The 20196-nt window shown below is 44.9% G+C and overlaps 1 protein-coding gene across 2 annotated transcripts in view; it reads right to left on the bottom strand.

Moving 5' to 3' along the window:
- Nucleotides 1–20196, bottom strand: part of LOC127043314 (gap junction beta-6 protein-like) — a 71607-nt gene that overhangs the window by 19535 nt on the left and 31876 nt on the right. The window contains exon 1 of one of the 2 annotated variants that reach the window (XM_050937327.1): nucleotides 9558–9635. The exons of the other annotated variant lie outside the window; for it this stretch is intronic. The gene's annotated coding sequence lies outside the window, so the exon portion shown is untranslated. Of the gene's footprint in view, nucleotides 1–9557; nucleotides 9636–20196 lie in introns of those variants that run through there. 2 annotated transcript variants of the gene reach the window in all.

The raw sequence follows: 20196 nt of genomic DNA, 5'->3' as shown, positions 1-20196 counted from the left end.
TCTTTTATCCCTCTAAGTTATTTTAGAGGGGCAAAGTAGATTTTTCATGAGCATGTCCATATAAAAGAAAAAGTCTCTCTGGGTTCATACCTCATGGCAGCACAGAAAAGATCCTGAATTCCCAGAAAATTCTTTAGGTGATAATTAGATTTCTGAATATTTAGCTTTACTTCACCTGTTATTTATCATACTGCACAATTTTTAACCAAGACTGAATGTCAGTATTTACCCTGGTGATCATGCGTTGCAAGTTCTCTTCTGATAGTGAATTTACAACTGAGTAATCTTTTCTTTTTATGTTATGATGGGGGGAGAGATAGCTCAGTGGTTTGAGCATTGGCCTGCTAAACCCAGGATTGTGAATTCAACCCTTTTGGAGGCTAGTTGGGGATTCGTCCTGCTTTGAGCAGGGGGTTGGACTAGATGATCTCCTGAGGTCCCTTCCAGCCCTGACAGTCTATCTGTAAGGCACTCAACTTTGTATCATGAATCTTTCTTTGATAAGGACCAGATCCAACCCCCTTTAAAGTCTATGGAAAGACTCACATCAATTACAATAGGCTTTGGATCAGCTCTAACTGAGCTTTAGATATTGGAATGTTGTAATTGCTTTTGTTAAACAGATTAGAGATGCTGCCACACAGCTAAATATATATCATTTAAAAAAAACATAACAAAACTGCCATATAGAAGTTTGTTGCTGTACACACAAACACAGGTTCATTTCTCCTCTCTGGATTCCACCAGGTTCTTTGCATTCCCAGTTTTGTTTGCTTTCTTGCATTTCTTTTCCTGTCTATTCTTTCCGTCTGCTCCTCCTGTCTCTACCCATTGTTTCCCGCTTCTCATATCTCCTCCATTCCCCTTCATGTGCCCTGTTTCTTGGAGCAGGTCTACATTTAAAACACTGCAGCGGTGCAGCTGCGCTACTGTAGCACTTCAGTGAAGATGCTACTATGCCGACAGAAGAGCTTCTCCTGTCAGTGTAGTTAACCCATCTCCACAAGAGGCAGTACCTTTGTACACTGGGGTGGGGTGGGGTTCAGGTCATTAGAACAGTGTTGCTCAGGGGTGTGGATTTTTCACACCAAAGTGACATAGTTATACAGATGTAAGATTATAGTGCAGACCTGACCTTACTTCCTCACTGCCATCTCTCCACCCAGCCCTGCTTTTCTTTCCTGCCACCATACCATCTCTCTCTCCCCCTTCCACTTCAGCTTCCCAGGTCTCATTATTCTTTTTGCCTCCCCTCCTGCCCCAAGTTTCACTCCCCACCACACACATGCCTAAATCTCTTTTGCCTCTTCACCACTTAAAAACCCGTCTCTCCCACCTCCTCTTCTCCTGAAAGCTGGTCCTGCCATCATCCTCCATTTGCCCCTCTCCTGTTCTGCCTTTCAAGGCTCCACTCCTGCTTTCATGCTGGCTAAAAGCCATGTGGCACCTGGAACACTCCCCAGTGATAGAGCCCCTTTCAGTTTGACCCTGCAACCTTTGAAGTCAGTGTCAATACTGCCATTGACATCAGTGGGTGAAGGATCAACCCCTTAGTGCCATCAGACTACCAGTCAGTCCAAACAGATCACACAGCTCTCCCCATTCTGGTTAAGCCTTGAATCAAACATCAGTCACAACAACATGTGGGGCAGATGACAAGAAAATATTAAAGTAGTCCCAACTGAAAGAGTGTTCTGGGAGAGCTCAATTGCTTTAATTTACTCAGAGTGATTCAGTATCATTGTTCATCTTTATTCCAGAATTTGCTTCTCAGACCCTTTTACTGACAAAGTAAGTAAAATATCAACCGTCTCTCTGATGGAATGAAAAACTAAGGCAAGGAAAACTAAGATTCAGTTTCACTGATGGCAGCCTTTATTTTCATATAGCCAGCACAGCTCTGTAACTGGCATGCCACTGTACAAGCATTAGGACCCGGATCCAGCAAAACACTTAAGCATGAGCATAACTGAAAGCATACAAATAGCCCCATTGACTTAAACGCTTTGCTGGACTGAGGCCTGGCAGTATACCCCTCATCTCCTGCAAAAGGCAACAGCAGAAGCAGCAGGAAGAGCATCTGGGGGAATCTGAGGCAGAAAAGGGAAGCAGAGATATGTAACAGGGAGATTAGAGTCAAAGGAAGGAGCTGGGGAGACCACAATGCAGGGAGGGAGCCACAGAACTCAATTACATTGAGTAACTGAGCTTTCAGTCTCCACTGTAGAGAAACTCATCCTTAACTAAAAGAGCATTTCTAGATCAAAAAATGGTTTGAAATGGGGATCAAGTCATAGCACATCTCAGCACCAGTCACAGCTGCACTACTCCATTGTTTATTCTGCTGTTCCAGCTGAGCTGCCAGGGGGACTAGGATATCAACATTATCACTAGCAGCAGAGGGGTACTGCACACCTACACAAGACAGCATCAAGATACTAGAATTGAGAGCTGCAATTGCAAAGCGAGAGGGCACTATGTGCTTGCCCTGATAACCCCTATGATGCTAGCTCTGAGTGCTGGAATCATCAAGATCTAGTGATTAGATTATAGTCAACTTATTCATAAATGATCTGGAGGAAGGGGTAAAAAGTGAGGTGGCAAAGTTTGATACTAAACTGCGCAAGATAGTAAAGACCAAAGCAGACTGTGAAGAACTTCAAAAAGATCTCACAAAACTAAGTGATTGGGCAACAAAATGGCAAATTAAATTTAATGTGGATAAATGTAAAGTAATGCACATTGAAAAAATAACCCCAACTATACATAAAATATGATGGGGGCTAATTTAGCTACAACAAATCAGGAAAAAGATCTTGGAGTCATTGTGGATAGTTCTCTGAAGATGTCCACGGAATGTGCAGAGACAGTCAAAAAAAGCAAACAGGATGTTAGGAATCATTAAAAAGGGGATAGAGAATAAAAAGGAGAATATATTATTGCCCTTATATAAAAATCAATGGCATGTTCACATCTTGAATACTGCGTACAGATGTGGTCTCATCTCAAAAAAGATACACTGGCACTAGAAAAGGTTCAGAGAAGGGCAACTAAAATGATTAGGGGTTTGGAATGGGTCCCATATGAGGAGAGATTAAAGAGGCTAGGATTCTTCAGCTTGGAAAAGAGGAGAGTAAAGGGGGGATATGATAGAGGTATATAAAATTATGAGTGATGTGGAGAAAGTAGATAAGGAAAAAGTTATTTACTTATTCCCATAATACAAGAACTAGGGGTCACCAAATGAAATTAATAGGCAGCAGGTTTAAAACAAATAAAAGGAAGTTCCTCTTCACACAGTGCACAGTCAACTTGTGGAACTCCTTACCTGAGGAGGTTGTGAAGGCTAGGACTATAACAGCATTTAAAAGAGAACTGGATAAATTCATGGAGGTTAAGTGCATTAATGGCTATTAGCCAGGATGGGTAAGGAATGGTGTCCCTAGCCTCTGTTAGTCAGAGGGTGGAGATGGATGGCAGGAGAGAGATCACTTGATCATTACCTGTTAGGTTCAATTCCTCTGGGGCACCTGGCATTGGCCACTGTCGGTAGAAAGGATACTGGGCTAGATGGAACTTTGGTCTGACCCAGTACAGCCGTTCTTATGTCACTTCCCCCCTTAGCAGATGCCTTTCTGAGGGTTTGTCTACACGGGCACTTTATAGCACTGCAATTTTCTTGCTCAGGCAGCAGCACTTTAACATTGCTAGTGAAGATGTGCCCATACTCTCATTAGGGTATGTCTTCACTAGCAACATTAGAGCGCTGCTGCAGCAGCACTTTAATGTGGCTGTGTAGTCACGGCACCAGCGCTGGGTCCCAGCGCTGTAAAAAACCCACCCCCATGAGGGGAGTAGCTCCCAGCACTGGTGCACTGGCTACACTGGCACTTTACAGCACTGAAACTCAGGCCATGGCTACACTTACAGTTCTGCAGCGCTGGTAGTTACAGCTGTGTTCGTACAGCTGTGTAGGGCCAGCGCTGCAGTGTGGCCACACTGACAGCTACCAGCGCTGCAGTGTGGCCACATCTGCAGCGCTGTTGGGAGTGGTGCATTGTGGGCAGCTATCCCAGCTTTCAAGTGGCTGCAACATGCTTTTCAAAAGAGGGGGGTGGGGTGGAATGTGGCAGGGAGCATGGGGGAGACAGAGAAAGTGGATTTTTGGAGCTGACACTGTTCTCAGCTCCCTGCCTTGCAAGTTCTAAGGACCGGAAGACACACAGCGCCTACTTTCAATCATTTTAAAAGTTCTGACCCCTTCCCCCACCCCTCTCTTATTCACTAAATGCAAATTATGCACTCCTAAATAGCCGTCAGACCAGATAAGCATCTGCTCAACATGGACTTCCCCCTCCCCGTCTGCCATGTGAGCGTGCTGTTTCTCCAAGCAAACAGCTGTGAACATTCCAAAGTAATTCCCCTGCCTGCCTCCGCTCGCTCAGCAAACAGGAGCTGTGTTTGTTTTTTAAATAAGCAGTTTGGCTAAACTCCGAGCTCCCCCTTTCTTCCGGTTTGTTGTGGACAGGAATTCTGGGATACCTCCTTATACCCCGGAGGCCAATAAAAGCGCTGGTGGTGTCCACACTTGCTGACCAGCGCTGCATCACCAGCGCTGGAATCGCTACACCCGAGGCACGGCCGGGTGTACAGCCAGTGCTGCAACCAGGGAGTTGCAGCGCTGGCTGTGCTTTGCAAGTGTGGCCACATCCTGAGTTGCAGCGCTGTAACCCCCTCACCAGCGCTGCAACTCTCCAGTGTAGCCAAGCCCTTACAGCGCCTATGGGGGATGTTTTTTCACACCCCTGAGCAAGAAAATTTCAGCACTGTAGAGTGGCAGTGTGGACAAGGCCTCAATCAAAAGCTGGGTACAGCAGGCAGTCTTTAATCAGAAGTTAACAATATAGCTTCAACAAACCAGGTTGTTAGAGATTTCTGTGTATGTAGGCATGCTGGGTTTGTATTAATAAAATGGTGAAAAAAATAAAACAAAAAGTTTATTTTGTTCATGTAAAGCTAATATGTGGAACTCACTGCCACAGGATATTACCCAGGCAAATAGCTTACTAGTAAAATTAAAAAAGCAGCATATGTAATATTATGTTTGTATTACAGTAGCACCTGAAGAACCAGTCAGTAATAGTGTCCCATTGCCCTAGGCGCTGTACAAATTCAGGATAAGATCATGCCCTTCTCCCCACACCTACAAATAGTATCCTGATTTACTTGTTTCCCCAGGCTTGCATATGGACATGGATGTCTATGGTGCCTCCACTGGCTAGTCAGGCTCAGATTTCCTCCGATGCTGGGTGTGCCTTGAACTGCCCCTTTGTTACCTTCATCAGCATGATTTAGATATTAAATATGACTAAGGATAGCATCTGCAGTTAAACCAGCCATCACACACTGAAGTGCATTATCAGATCTTCATCAGATGCTTTTGGCATTGGCCAGTGTTGGGAGACAATTCTTGGTCTTGGTGTGGCAATTCTCATGCTAATTTTTTACACCAGCAAAGCTTTAGAATTGTTAAAAACTGCTTAGGATCCCAAATCATTAACAGAATGAGCTTGATCTTAGTTGCAACCCCCATTTCAACCCAGTAGTTCTATGGTACACTGAAGGCTGGTGTGCACTTCCAAGTTTTACCACCATAACGGATAGGGTGCGATTTTTGCCAAAATAATTACTAGTAAAAGCCCTAATTTAGACACAGCTATAACAGAATTCAGTGTCTTTCCTTCAGCAGTTGATGACACTGTTCTCACCCAGAAAGAGAATTATGCTCCTTACGTTGCTTTAGTTTTGTTGTGGAAGAAAACTTAACTCTGAACTCAGGTTCTGGCAGCTAAAAAGCCTTTCCTTTCACAATGCAAAGAAACCTGCAGCAATTTGTAATTCTGCTGCTGTGTACTGAAGAATCAAAGAGTGCCCAGCAGGAACACCCAAAGCAAAAAGATGATCAACTTTTATTAAAGAATTACAGAGTGGTTGATAAAGATCAAAACAACAGTCCCACCCTCTGAGAAGCCAGGGCAGTTCTCTCTAGCAGCTCTTAAGTGCTCTTCTACAAGTACAGTAACAGTTCTGTCTTCAAGTGAAGGCAGTTAGTAACTGAAAGAAAGGTAAATTTACAGCAAATTTACAATGACAGGTAAGGATCATATGTCTGACTTAAATCAGTGGTAGGCAAAGTCTACTGTCTGCCCTGAGTACCTTCCACAGACAGTGTGTGATATGTGCAGGCTTGAGCATTAAGGAAAATATATTGTTTCAAACTCAAGCACTTCTAGCCTTAGGAAAACAGGTGTTTGGTGTGTACTAATTCAGTGGTTCTAAACCAGGGGAATGTGTACCCCTGGAGCTACTAGAGATCTTCCAGGGGGTACATCAACTGATCTAGGTATTTGCCTAGTTTTACTACTGTATACATAGAAAGCACTAGCAAAGTCAGTACAAACTAACTTGTCATACAATGACTTGTTTATACTGCTCTATAAACACTATACACTGAAATGTAAATACAATATTTTAGAATTATATGGTAAAAAATTAAAAATTGTGTGCTGTGACATTGTTGCATTTTTATGTCTGATTTTGTAGCAAGTAACTTTTAAGTGAGGTGTAATTTGGGGGGACACAAGACAAATCAGACTCCTGAAAGGGGTACAGTAACCTGAAAAGGTTGAGAGCCACTGTACTAATTAACCCATAAGCAAAAGACTCAGAGATAATTACATCTTTACTTGCGGGATTAAAATGTGACATTCCAAAGCATGTAGCAAGCAAATATACATTTGTCAATTATTTACTGAATAAGGGTTCAGTACTGCAAGATGAAGCGTCTTCAGCTCCCATAATTGACTCAGTACCACAAAGGATGGATTTGGCAAGGCTCTGTTGATATGTCTAAAAATATATAGATTTAAAGTGAACTTTGAATAGTTTTTAGAAATACCTGCCACTGTTTCAGTCTCCCCATACCTGTGAATTAAGCTACTATTGCTTGATGAGAGGTGCCATTCATAATACTTTTCCATATGAGATCCAGTCTCATTATGCAAAGTAGGACACAAGGCAGAAGAATTCTTGTCTGAATTCAGCCACTGTTAACCATGTTTTTTTCTTGCAAAACTCATCTTGCAAGAGTTCTGAGTTCCCCAAGACAAATTCACTTTGACTATAAGTGGATGCAGTGACTCTGAACTCCGTAGAATTCTATCTTGCATCAGAAGGTAGCAATCTGTGGTCACTATCAACATGGGGTGGATTGGAACCAGCACTCTCAAAATGAAAGACTCCCCAGCCCAGGGGTTGGCAACCTCTGGCACACGGCTCACCAGGGTAAGCACCCTGGCAGGCCAGGCCAGCTTGTTTACCTGCTGCTTCCTCAGGTTCGGCTGATTGCAGCTGGGAAGCCACGGCCAGCACATCCCTCGGCCCGCACTGCTTCCCACAGCCCCTATTGGCCTGGAGCAGCGAACCGCGGCCAGTGGGAGCAGCGATTGGCCGAACCTGCGGACACGACAGGTAAACAAACTGGCCTGGCCCACCAGGGGGCTTACCCTGGTGAGCCACATGCCAAAGGTTACCGACCCCTGCGTCTAGCCCATTACCCAATCCCTTGAACCATCCTTCTTCATTCAGAAGATTTCTGTGCTACATGAGAAAAATGGATACACTCTGCTCTACTGATGGAAAAGGAAATAAGTGTCATGAAAAGTTAAATTAAGGCAGATTTTTGGATTTAAACTTTCCCTTAAATAGCTTCATCCCCAAACCAGCAAGACTGGATTGGTGCAGGAGAACCAGAAACAACCAGAATGGAAGCAAAAGTGAAATTTACTAATCTATTTACATTTTCCAGGCCGAGTGAAGGAATGAAAAAGTAAGATATTTTAAATGTTTTCATATTTAATGTTTGCAGTATTGTTGTAGCTATGTCAATCCCAGGATATGAGAGAGACAAGGTGGGGAGGTAATCTCCATATTGGTGGAACTTCTGTTTGTGAAAGTGACAAGCTTTCACGCTCCACAGAAAGTCAGGTCTGGGCCTCCTGCCCACTTATTAGTGAAACAGGTAAAGAATGCGTATGTTGTATACACACACTCTTTGCACTTCTGGAGAACCTTTAGTTCTCTTTACAAGAATATCAAGGTGATTTACAAGTAATAATGAATTTAGCCTCACAATGCACCTGTGAAGTAGATTTAAGTATTATTCTACCCATTTTATAGATGAGATTGAGTGACTTTCCAAAGTTTACCTCAGACTTCCTGTGCAGAAGCAGGAAAAGAATGCAGGTGCCCTAGTTCCCATTCCCAAGCCCTAACCATAAGCCTATCCTTTCTCTCAGGAATTAATTTAACATTTAATCTACAGACAATGTGTCCCTTCAAATGCAGCACTGGAGTATTTCATTTTCCCTGGGTTAAGGTTAGCAGTGAGGGAACGAAAGTTAACAGCAAGAGGAGCAATACAAAAATAGATACTACAGCAGGGCACCCTTTCAAGCAATCAATTTACCAAACCTGTCATGCAAGTAAATTAAAAACCAGTCTTTTTACAAAACTCAGCCAGACACTTCACCCTATTTACCCTGTCCTTTGGATGCTGAGTGCATTACAAATCTTGTACAATCTAAGGAAAACCCCGTGTGCATTCATGGGCAAGTAAGACAGTCTTGTTGACAGAGGCTGAAGCCTTTTAAACTAGTTTAAAGCTGTTCAATATCATGTAAGTAACAAATAGAATGAATTTATAAAAAAAAAATTCTCCAACTCTGGATGAATGGGGTGCACGCGTAAACCCACCTGGAATACAATAGGGACCATCACTAGAAGAAGAATGCTTGAGATTCCTGAGAGTCCAACAACCCCTTATCTCTAAGGTTATCCAGAAAAGAAGATGGAAATCCCCGGGCCACGTGTAAAAAAGATGAACCCAGAGCGACAGTCATGGGGCAGCTGAAGGAACACACAGAATGGCCTGACAGACAGAACCCCTTCACTGAACAGGACTTAAAGAGGGGAAACTTATGGGATGTAACACAGAGTGCACCCCGGGAGAGGCAGGGATGAGGAGCCTTGCACGGAGGATTCAGATTCAGGATCCACGTAGCTATGAATCAAAGAACAGGTTCTAGGAGCACCGAATGGGCCAGTTTTATAACACAGCGCCTTTCCACGGGGCACAGGGTTAGCTCCGGCCTCAGTGACCCGATCCTGCCAGCCCTCCCCCGCCTCAGTGTCTTTCCTAACTTCCCGGGGGGGGGGGTCAGGATCGGGCCCTAACCCCTGGCCCCAGGGGGGTAGCTCGCGCCTGTCCCCCCCCCCCCCCCCCCCCCGCGGTCTCTGGGAGAGGCCAGTGAGGGTGCGAGGGAATCAGAGCTTGTCCCGGCACACACAGCCCCAGCGCCCCCAGCCTCGCCCCTGCCCCTCACAGCTACGAGAGACTGGCCCCCAGCGCAGGGCTGGCCCCGGAGCCCGGCTCCCTGGCGCTGGAAGCGGGCTTCCCCCGCCCGGCCGCCCTGCAGGGAGAGCGGCGCCGAGCTCACCTGTCTCAGCCGCGCGCGGGGTCAGAGCTCCTGTTGCCCGCTGGGCGCCGGACACCCTGGGCAGGCGAGAGGCCCGGGGCAGGAGTAGGCGGCGCGAGCCCGCTGCGCGCTGTGCTCGCTCTGCCTGCGGGTGTCGGTGTCTGAGTCCCGCGGAGCTTTCAAGGTCCTGCCCGCTCCCCGGCCGGCAGCTGCTTTTAACCCGCCCCATGCCCGCCTCCTCCCCTGAGCGCCTTAGCCCGGGGCCGGGGGCGGGCGGAGAGGACAGCCCCGATCCCAGGAGCGAGCCCGGCTGAGGCGCTGCCCCCGCCCTCATCTGCTCCTTCTGGCCTGGCTCCAGCTTTTCCCGCCGCACCGCCCTCAGCCCAGGCACCCGCGGGAAAGCTACGGCCAATGGGCCCCCGCATGGGAGTCGGGCATCTCCCGCATCCCCCAGGGGGCTGCGTGTCAGGAGAGGAAGGGCCACATGTCCCCCCTGCTGCCTCCTCCCCCCACTCGCCACAGCCAGGTCAAATCTGCAGGCCCTGCTGGCCACCCCAGCGGATTTGCAGAGAAGACACAGCCCTGCTGAACAAGCAGTCCTGGGCCCCTGGCCCATTGGTTTCAGTGTAATGGGGGCTGTCCAACGCGGGGAGGGGCAGGATGGGGGGCTAAAGTCAGGGGAACTTTCCGTCCCTGTCTAGGAGTCGGGTTATTTTTCAGGTTAATTCTATCACTTCCCATTTGGCAGGTTTGATATCACCACACCCCACAGAGCGCAAAACCTTGGAAATGCTGCAGCCCTTTCTGGGAGTTGCCACTCCAAATTCAAACTCCCTGCATCAGGAAAAAAGTGGATTAGCCATTTGCTCCTTTCACCATAGGTTAAGCAATGACTGCTGCACCACACTGGGCTCCCTTCCTGCCAGGACAGTGTCTAGCATTGCAGTCTGGGTTAAGTCAACCTTCTGCCAAACTATTCAAGGACAAGAAGGCTGAACTGGGGATGCTCAAAACTCAAAGTACAGAAGGCAGGAAGTGCAGGTAGATGGCCCAGTCCTCAAGTCCTTACTAGAGTTAATGGGAGTTTTAACTGAGTGCTAAACTCTCCTCTCAGGATGAACACCAATCAAAATTTCTCTTCTACTTTCTTCATTGAGGTTGCCTTGGTATAACAGGAAAATCTGGCATTGGGCTAAGGAATTCTGGTTTGAACATCAAATCTCCCAAAGTGGATTTGCTACTGAAATTACTTTTTCTTTTATCTTAAATTACTAGGATTGAATTCCTCTTCCTCCAAATCTAAATATTGAAATTGGCAATTTTCTCAGCAAAAGTATCAGAGGGTAGCCGTGTTAGTCTGGATCTGTAAAAGCAGCAAAGAATCCTGTGGCACCTTATAGACTAACAGACGTTTTGGAGCATGAGCTTTCGTGGGTGAATACCCACTTCCTCAGATGCATGTAATGGAAATATCCAGGGGCAGGTATATATATGTGTGCTAGCAAGCAAGCTAGAGATAACGAGGTCAGTTCAATCAGGGAGGATGAGGCCCTGTTCTAGCAGTTGAGGTGTGAAAACCAAGAGAGGAGAAACTGGTTCTGTAATTGGCAAGCCATTCACAGTCTTTGTTCAATCCTGAGCTGATGGTGTCAAATTTGCAGATGAACTGAAGCTCAGCAGTTTCTCTTTGAAGTCTGGTCCTGAAGTTTTTTTGCTGCAGGATGGCCACCTTAAGGTCTGCTATAGTGTGGCCAGGGAGGTTGAAGTGCTCTCCTACAGGTTTTTGTATATTGCCATTCCTAATGTCTGATTTGTGTCCATTTATCCTTTTCCGTAGAGACTGTCCAGTTTGGCCGATGTACATAGCAGAGGGGCATTGCTGGCATATGATGGCGTATATTACATTGGTGGATGTGCAGGTGAATGAACCAGTGATGGTGTGGCTGATCTGGTTAGGTCCTGTGATGGTGTCGCTGGTGTAGATATGTGGGCAGAGTTGGCATCGAGGTTTGTTGCATGGATTGGTTCCTGAGCTAGAGTTATTATGGTGTGGTGTGCAGTTACTGGTGAGAATATGTTTCAGGTTGGCAGGTTGTCTGTGGGCAAGGATTGGCCTGCCACCCAAGGCCTGTGAAAGTGTGGGATCATTATCCAGGATGGGTTGTAGATCCTTGATGATGCGTTGGAGGGGTTTTAGCTGGGGGCTGTATGTGATGGCCAGTGGAGTCCTGTTGGTTTCTCTCTTGGGTTTGTCTTGCAGTAGGAGGCTTCTGGGTACACGTCTGGCTCTGTTGATCTGTTTCCTTATTTCCTCGTGCGGGTATTGTAGTTTTGAGAATGCTTGGTGGAGATTTTGTAGGTGTTGGTCTCTGTCTGAGGGGTTAGAGCAGATGCGGTTGTACCTCAGTGCTTGGCTGTAGACAATGGATCGTGTGATGTGCCCGGGATGGAAGCTGGAGGCATGAAGGTAGGCATAGCGGTCGGTGGGTTTTCGATATAGGGTGGTGTTAATGTGACCATCACTTATTTGCACCGTGGTGTCAAGAAAGTGGACCTCCCGTGTAGATTGGTCCAGGCTGAGGTTGATGGTGGGGTGGAAGCTGTTGAAATCATGGTGGAATTTTTCCAGAGTCTCCTTCCCATGGGTCCAGATGATGAAGATGTCATCAATGTAGCGTAGATAGAGAAGGGGTGTGAGTGGACGAGAGCTGAGGAAGCGTTGTTCCAGGTCGGCCATGAAGATATTGGCATATTGTGGGGCCATGCGGGTGCCCATAGCAGTGCCACTGATCTGGAGATATATATTGTCATCAAATTTGAAATAGTTGTGTGTAAGTATAAAGGCACAGAGCTCAGCAGCCAGTTGTGCTGTGGCATCATCAGGGATAGTGTTCCTGACAGCTTGTATTCCATCTGTGTGTGGGATGTTTGTGTAGAGAGCCTCTACATCCATGGTGGCTAGGATGGTGTTTTCTGGGAGGTCACCAATGCATTGTAGTTTCCTCAGGAAATCAGTGGTGTCACGGAGATAGCTGGGAGTGCTGGTGGCATAGGGTCTGAGTAGAGAGTCCATATATCCAGATAGTCCTTCAGTGAGAGTGCCAATGCCCGAGATGATGGGGCGTCCAGGATTTCCAGGTTTGTGGATCTTGGGTAGTAGATAGAATAACCCTGGTCGGGGCTCTAGGGGTATGTTGATTTCTTCTGGTGTTAGTGTAGGGAGTGTCCTGAGTAGATGCTGTAGTTTCTTAGTGTATTCCTCAGTGGGATCTGAGGGAAGTGGCCTGTAGAATTTGGTATTGGAGAGTTGTCTGGCTGCCTCCTTTTGATAGTCAGACCTGTTCATGATGACAACGGCACCTCCTTTATCAGCCTCTTTGATGATAATGTCAGGGTGGTTTCTGAGGCTGTGGATGGCATTGCGTTCTGCACGACTTAGGTTGTGAGGCAAGCGATGTTGTTGTTCCACGATTTCTGCCTGTGCACGCCGGCGGAAGCATTCAATGTATAGGTCCAGGCTGTCATTTCGACCCTCAGGAGGAGTCCATGTGGAGTTCTTTTTCTTGTGCTGTTGGTGGCTGCAGTTGTGCAACAGCACAACTGGCTGCTGAGCTCTGTGCCTTTATACTTACACACAACTATTTCAAATTTGATGACAATATATATCTCCAGATCAGTGGCACTGCTATGGGCACCCGCATGGCCCCACAATATGCCAATATCTTCATGGCCGACCTGGAACAACGCTTCCTCAGCTCTCGTCCACTCACACCCCTTCTCTATCTACGCTACATTGATGACATCTTCATCATCTGGACCCATGGGAAGGAGACTCTGGAAAAATTCCACCATGATTTCAACAGCTTCCACCCCACCATCAACCTCAGCCTGGACCAATCTACACGGGAGGTCCACTTTCTTGACACCACGGTGCAAATAGTGATGGTCACATTAACACCACCCTATATCGAAAACCCACCGACCGCTATGCCTACCTTCATGCCTCCAGCTTCCATCCCGGGCACATCACACGATCCATTGTCTACAGCCAAGCACTGAGGTACAACCGCATCTGCTCTAACCCCTCAGACAGAGACCAACACCTACAAAATCTCCACCAAGCATTCTCAAAACTACAATACCCGCACGAGGAAATAAGGAAACAGATCAACAGAGCCAGACGTGTACCCAGAAGCCTCCTACTGCAAGACAAACCCAAGAGAGAAACCAACAGGACTCCACTGGCCATCACATACAGCCCCCAGCTAAAACCCCTCCAACGCATCATCAAGGATCTACAACCCATCCTGGATAATGATCCCACACTTTCACAGGCCTTGGGTGGCAGGCCAATCCTTGCCCACAGACAACCTGCCAACCTGAAACATATTCTCACCAGTAACTGCACACCACACCATAATAACTCTAGCTCAGGAACCAATCCATGCAACAAACCTCGATGCCAACTCTGCCCACATATCTACACCAGCGACACCATCACAGGACCTAACCAGATCAGCCACACCATCACTGGTTCATTCACCTGCACATCCACCAATGTAATATACGCCATCATATGCCAGCAATGCCCCTCTGCTATGTACATCGGCCAAACTGGACAGTCTCTACGGAAAAGGATAAATGGACACAAATCAGACATTAGGAATGGCAATATACAAAAACCTGTAGGAGAGCACTTCAACCTCCCTGGCCACACTATAGCAGACCTTAAGGTGGCCATCCTGCAGCAAAAAAACTTCAGGACCAGACTTCAAAGAGAAACTGCTGAGCTTCAGTTCATCTGCAAATTTGACACCATCAGCTCAGGATTGAACAAAGACTGTGAATGGCTTGCCAATTACAGAACCAGTTTCTCCTCTCTTGGTTTTCACACCTCAACTGCTAGAACAGGGCCTCATCCTCCCTGATTGAACTGACCTCGTTATCTCTAGCTTGCTTGCTAGCACACATATATATACCTGCCCCTGGATATTTCCATTACATGCATCTGAGGAAGTGGGTATTCACCCACGAAAGCTCATGCTCCAAAACGTCTGTTAGTCTATAAGGTGCCACAGGATTCTTTGCTGCTTTCTCAGCAAAAGAGATCCAGTCTTTCTCCCAATGAAGCCAATAGGGATTTTGCCACTTGCAAATGGGAGAAAGCTCAGTCCTTGGTTTATGAGGTTTTAGGTTGCTTTGGATGGGAAATGTATTGGGACTGTGAGGTTTACTGTGAAAGAAACTGAGATGTTATAGAAATAAACTGAGAAATTAAATTTGTCATCCAGTGCAGAAACATCAGAGCAAGGCTATGGCTAACCCAGTTTTCAGTTCCCATCAAATTGCTGATGAAACATTTTATTTTTTCATATCTATCGGAAACAAAATTCCCTGTCTTTGTACCTTGCACTTTTAGTTCTCTGTCAGACACCACATACGCTTCATGCAATGGTTTCAAACCCTTTCCCCTTCCAAACAACATGCACAATTGGATCTGTGCTGCGGCTAGCACAGTTCCCCCCCGGCTTTAGATGAAGGATGTGTTCGTACTTGCCAGGAATACCAGCATAAGGGCCCAGATGATAACACCATCTAGCTAAATTCCTCTGCCCTTCATTTACAAGAATAACAAATAATCCCAGATAAATGTTCTACAGCAGCTAATAGATGATAGCCAATATCAATCCACCAAGGAAAAAGAGGTGGGAACGCCTAGAATGAGCAATTTAGTCATATACTAGGATAATTCTAAATTGTTATCTGTTGACATCAATAGAGATTTTGCCATTCACTCTAGTGGGGTCAGGATCATGCCCACAGTTTTGTGACAGAAAACTGAACTAGACAAGAAGTAAATACCTGGGGCCCGATCCTTCTCCTAAACTCATGGAGAGTTCTATGTGCGTGGAGGGCCTGCAGGATCAGTCCCATACAATTCAAGCATATGTCACAAAAGAATGTATTTTCTTTAGCCATGAACTTCTGATGCTGTAGCAACACGTCCTTGCTTTGGAAGAGAGGAACCCATTTCCTAATGTAAAAAAGATTAAAATGAAATCTGGAGCTTTCTTTACTTGCAGTATGGGTCATTGTGCAAATCACACCCTAGTCTCATGAACAGATCATGGCAATTTACACTAGTTCACTAATTCCACTCTGTCATCATTAGAAAGGGAAGGGTAACAACCTTCCTGTAGACAATACTATAAAATCCCTCCTGGCCAGAAGCAGCAAAATCCTTTTACCTATAAAAGGTTAAGAAGTTCAGGTAACCTGGCTGACACCTGACCCAAAGGACCAATAAGGGGACAAGATAATTTCAAATCTTGGGAGGGTGGGGAGGCAATTACAAAATTAAGTCTACCTAAGTTATGTTGACATACAGTCATGGTAGTAATTAAATCAGTTTTACATGTCCACATTATGTTCCTTGTGTTGGTAGTGCACTTCCTCACCAGGCGCACTTGCACTGATTTAACTGCCCATGCGGGGCATTGTGAGATGGCAGCAACAGTGGATGTAAGTAGGGTGACCAGATAGCAAAAATTGGGACAGGGGCTGATGGGTAAGAGGCATCTATATAAGACAAAGCCCTAAATACTGGGACTGTCCCTATAAAGTCAGGACATCAGGTCACCCTAGATGTAAGCAATGCAGTGTCTACACTGACACTGCATCAACCTAACTACATCAACTAAAGCACTATGCCTCTCATGGAGGTGGAGTTATATAAGTTGATGTAATGAGTTACATTGGTGGGAGCTACATTTTAGTGTAGATGCCTACAGAGTTAGGTCAATGTAAGTAGCCTTACGTCAACCTAACTCTGTAGTATAGACCAGGGCTAAGTCTTCACTGCAAAAAAGGGATAGCTGTTCCTTGTTGAGACAACATATTGTGTTTTCATTGCAAGGTTGGCTAGATGAAGTCAAACACGGGTGGAGATATAGAGTTGATCTCACCTAGGTACCTTGTAGTAAAAATGACAGTGCCTTGTCTTCACTAGAATTTTACAGCTACTTAGCTTTAATTATCTCACAGTAAAAACATTTTTTTTGTCAGTGAAGACAAAGCCTTTAGTTGTATTCTAGGCTCAAAAAGTGACCAAGTGTTAGAGGTGCATCTGGGAAGCACTATGCATAGGGTGGGTGCAGGGCTGTAATTCTCCACTGCCTAGCACTTTTTGTCATCATTTATGTATGTCTACAAACTGCCTAATGAGTGTAAAATGCTACCATTCTAATTTTGCAGTTATATAAATGATTATTCAGGGTGCATTTTGCCCAGACCTGAGGACGAGCTCTGTGTAAGCTAGACAGCTTGTCTCTCTCACCAACAGAAGCATCTACAGAAGTTGATCCAATAAAAGCTATTACCTCACCCATCTTGTCTCTGTAATATGCAGAGTGCATGACAGTTAAGAACTAGACTAAAGGAGGACTGTGTAGTCCAGTCAGAAAATCTAACTCCAGCAAGTAGAAAGTTAACATAGAATTGCTGCGGAGATAGGTCTCAAATGCATACTTTTCTCCGAGAGACAAGGTGGGTGAGGGGATATCTTTTGACATGGCTAAAACTATACTTTCCTCTGACACATTTTATTAGGGGCACCCAAGGCTTTCATGTGGAGTTAATGCTATAAGCTAACTGTTGAGTACAACACTATTAATATTGTCTGTTATATAGAAAAATAACTCACCAATGTAACTGTTTAATTTTAGTTAGCAGCAGGAGGTCTTTTCTGCATAAGTATAATCTGATGGACTAGCTGGAAAGGTCTGGCATACAATGCTCACTGGGCTCTTCACGCACACTCAGCAAATCACATTAAAGTGCTAGGCCCAAAAATGACACCCAAAGAGTCACTTCCTTTTCAGTATAATTACTTTAATGACAACATGCAGTATCATAAAGCTCTCCTATGTAATGCACTATTAAAAGTCACCTGTTTATTACTCATTGCAGCTCAGACATCTTAATATTTTACATGTAATTCAAGCATCTATATTAATATGAGTGCCCAATTTTTCTCAGCTGAAATAGCCTCCCAGGCAATACGCCTGGAGGATTAGGATTGCACCCAATTTGAATAAAATAGAGCAGATTCCAGTCACTCTTACCTTAGACATGGGATTGTTCCCTCACTGCTCCACCTATGACTGTGGTCAAATTGTAGAATTCCACAGTCTACACAAACACTATGCCTACACTAGGAAAAAAGGTGTATTTTTGACACCTAACACATTATGGTCCTAGTGCAGATAGGGTAATTGTAGGTAAATTCAGAAGGAGTTTAAAGTTTATTTTGACCAGCTAACTCTACTGATATATTTAAAGTGATACAACTTTTAAGCACAAAGTAGAGAAAAGAGGATTAGTAGACATGAAGAAAATGGAATTTGTTGAAGGGAGGACTACGTTGAGAGGACAGGCACCCTCAAGAATAATCTCAACAGGGCCCTCTGGGATAATGAGAAAATTCATTTTGAACTCTGGTCATGACCAACATATCCAAAGACATTTTTTACACAAGAGTGACACCTAAACATTCACTTCCTTCTCAATATAATCACCTTAATAAGAGCTTGCAGTATTATAAACATTCCTTGTGTAATGCACAATTAAAAATCACTTGTTTGTTAATTACTGAGATTCACCTACTGTGACAGGTAGCTCTTAGTAACAAGTGATGAGAATGTGTAAACCGTTCTAAAATGTGGACAGGGGTTAGGATTGGCATACTGTACCTGTCTGCAGATTTGGGAAGAGGTAGTCAGACAACAGAAACCCACAGACCCAAGTTGCTTTTTATCTACAGTCACCGAGTTACTCTTGATACTTACAGACACCAGGCAATTAAAAAACAGTTTTAGTTGGCACCTAAGTAATTTGCTGTTTAATTAGCAAGATGTACAGGTTTTTCAGTGAGTTGTCTTCATGATAACTACTATAATCTGATGTTGCTAGTTCTTGGAATGACCATCTCACTACCAGCTCAGTCTGCTCCAGATGTTTACTTCTTTTCTCCCACAATCTTACAATTAACCCTCTCCTCATAAACAGTAAACCCCTGCTCCCCACACATTGAACACTGGCCAGGTAAACATAGAATCATAGATTATTAGAGTTGGAAGGGACCTCAGGAGATCATCTAGTCCAACCCCCTGCTCAAAGCAGGACCAATCCCCAAATGGTCCCCTCAAGGATTGAACTCACAATCCTGGGTTTAGTAGACCAATGCTCAAACCACTGAGCTATCCTTCCCAAAGTAGGACATCCTTCTACATTAGGTGGTGCTCTCTCCTTAATGCTGTGGCTGTAGAATTTAAGTTGGTTCTAATTTAAACTTACATACCAGGAAATGAATAAAACTTATATTGCTTAAAATAGTCCAAATTTACACTGCTTTCTTTAAGGATCTTAAATACATTGGTAAAGATAATTCCTACTTCTTTTGCCTCGTCTGCCTAACTAAGTGTTATAGCTATTTCTTTCTTATCTGTATTACTGATATCTGTAGCATACACTACTCGGGTGTCTATTTTCATTTTGCTGTGTTTTATACCGTTCTATCCTGATCATCCTGGCTTCTGCTACCTTCTGTTGTTTTTCATTTAAGATACCTCATATCTCTTCATGTCATTAATCCCAGTTTAATATTACTTTGAACCAAATTCTGCCACCCTTATGCATGTTAAGAAGTACCTTACTTGTCAAATACTTCCGCCGACTTCAGATGGGACTACTCACTGTGAAATTTCCTACTCAATGGGAGTAAGGGTGGCAGAATCTGGCCATGTGTGGGAAGTGCAAGAAACTAATTTCTTACTTTCCCTTGGTTGATTGATTTTCTGCTAGCTTCTTTCGCCAGTGTTTCTAGTCTTGCTTCCACATTGATTTTAAATACTCAGATCTGGGGACTGCACAATCTATCTGTCCTTCTTATACCATGCCTGTCACCATGCTGTCTGAGCCTTTCAGTCTCTTAGGCCACTTGCTATGACTGATAGCTCTGGATACCAATTGTCAACCTGCTCTGAAGGATAGGACTTCTTCCCAGCTGCAACTCCACCCTCAGATAGGCTGGTGATCTTATGATGCTGTTTACCAGTTTGGAAGGCTGATAGACCCTTCCGAAACTAGTGAGGGAGGAGAGTTTATTATAAATTATTTCTTCAGACCTACTGCCAGTCTGGAACACTCTTCTCCTTTCCATGAGGAAATGAGGAGCAGTTGGAGCTGTCATCACTAATACAAGGTTGTCTCTGTGATATTTTGAAAGAAGCAGCCAGCTGTAGCATTCATTCCTTTACTCTGTGGCAGCAAGCCAGTCTTCAAATGTACCCATGGAGGCAGGCTCCAAGCTACTGTAATTGGTTAATTGTTTCCCACTTTGATTTAACTGAGACATTGTTACCTGATTTAGCTGACAGATGGCTGCCTCACTGGACTGACTAGACTGTCACTTTAATTCACCGTTCCCCTCCAAATTTGTTGCTAATCACTGCCCCACCATGTTTCTAACATTCCTATCTTGGTGTCTCTCCTCTATTATCCTGCTCCCTTCCCTTATCTCCCTCTATTCCACCAATATTCTCTGCTCTCTTCATGCTGCACTGCTTTGCCTCAACAGCTCTCTCCTTACCCCATCCTTCAA

Source organism: Gopherus flavomarginatus, chromosome 1 (genome assembly GCF_025201925.1).
Source record: "Gopherus flavomarginatus isolate rGopFla2 chromosome 1, rGopFla2.mat.asm, whole genome shotgun sequence".
NCBI classification, from domain to species: domain Eukaryota; kingdom Metazoa; phylum Chordata; order Testudines; family Testudinidae; genus Gopherus; species Gopherus flavomarginatus.
Note: the sequence above shows the minus strand (reverse complement) of the source record. Positions and strands in the feature narration are given on the sequence as shown.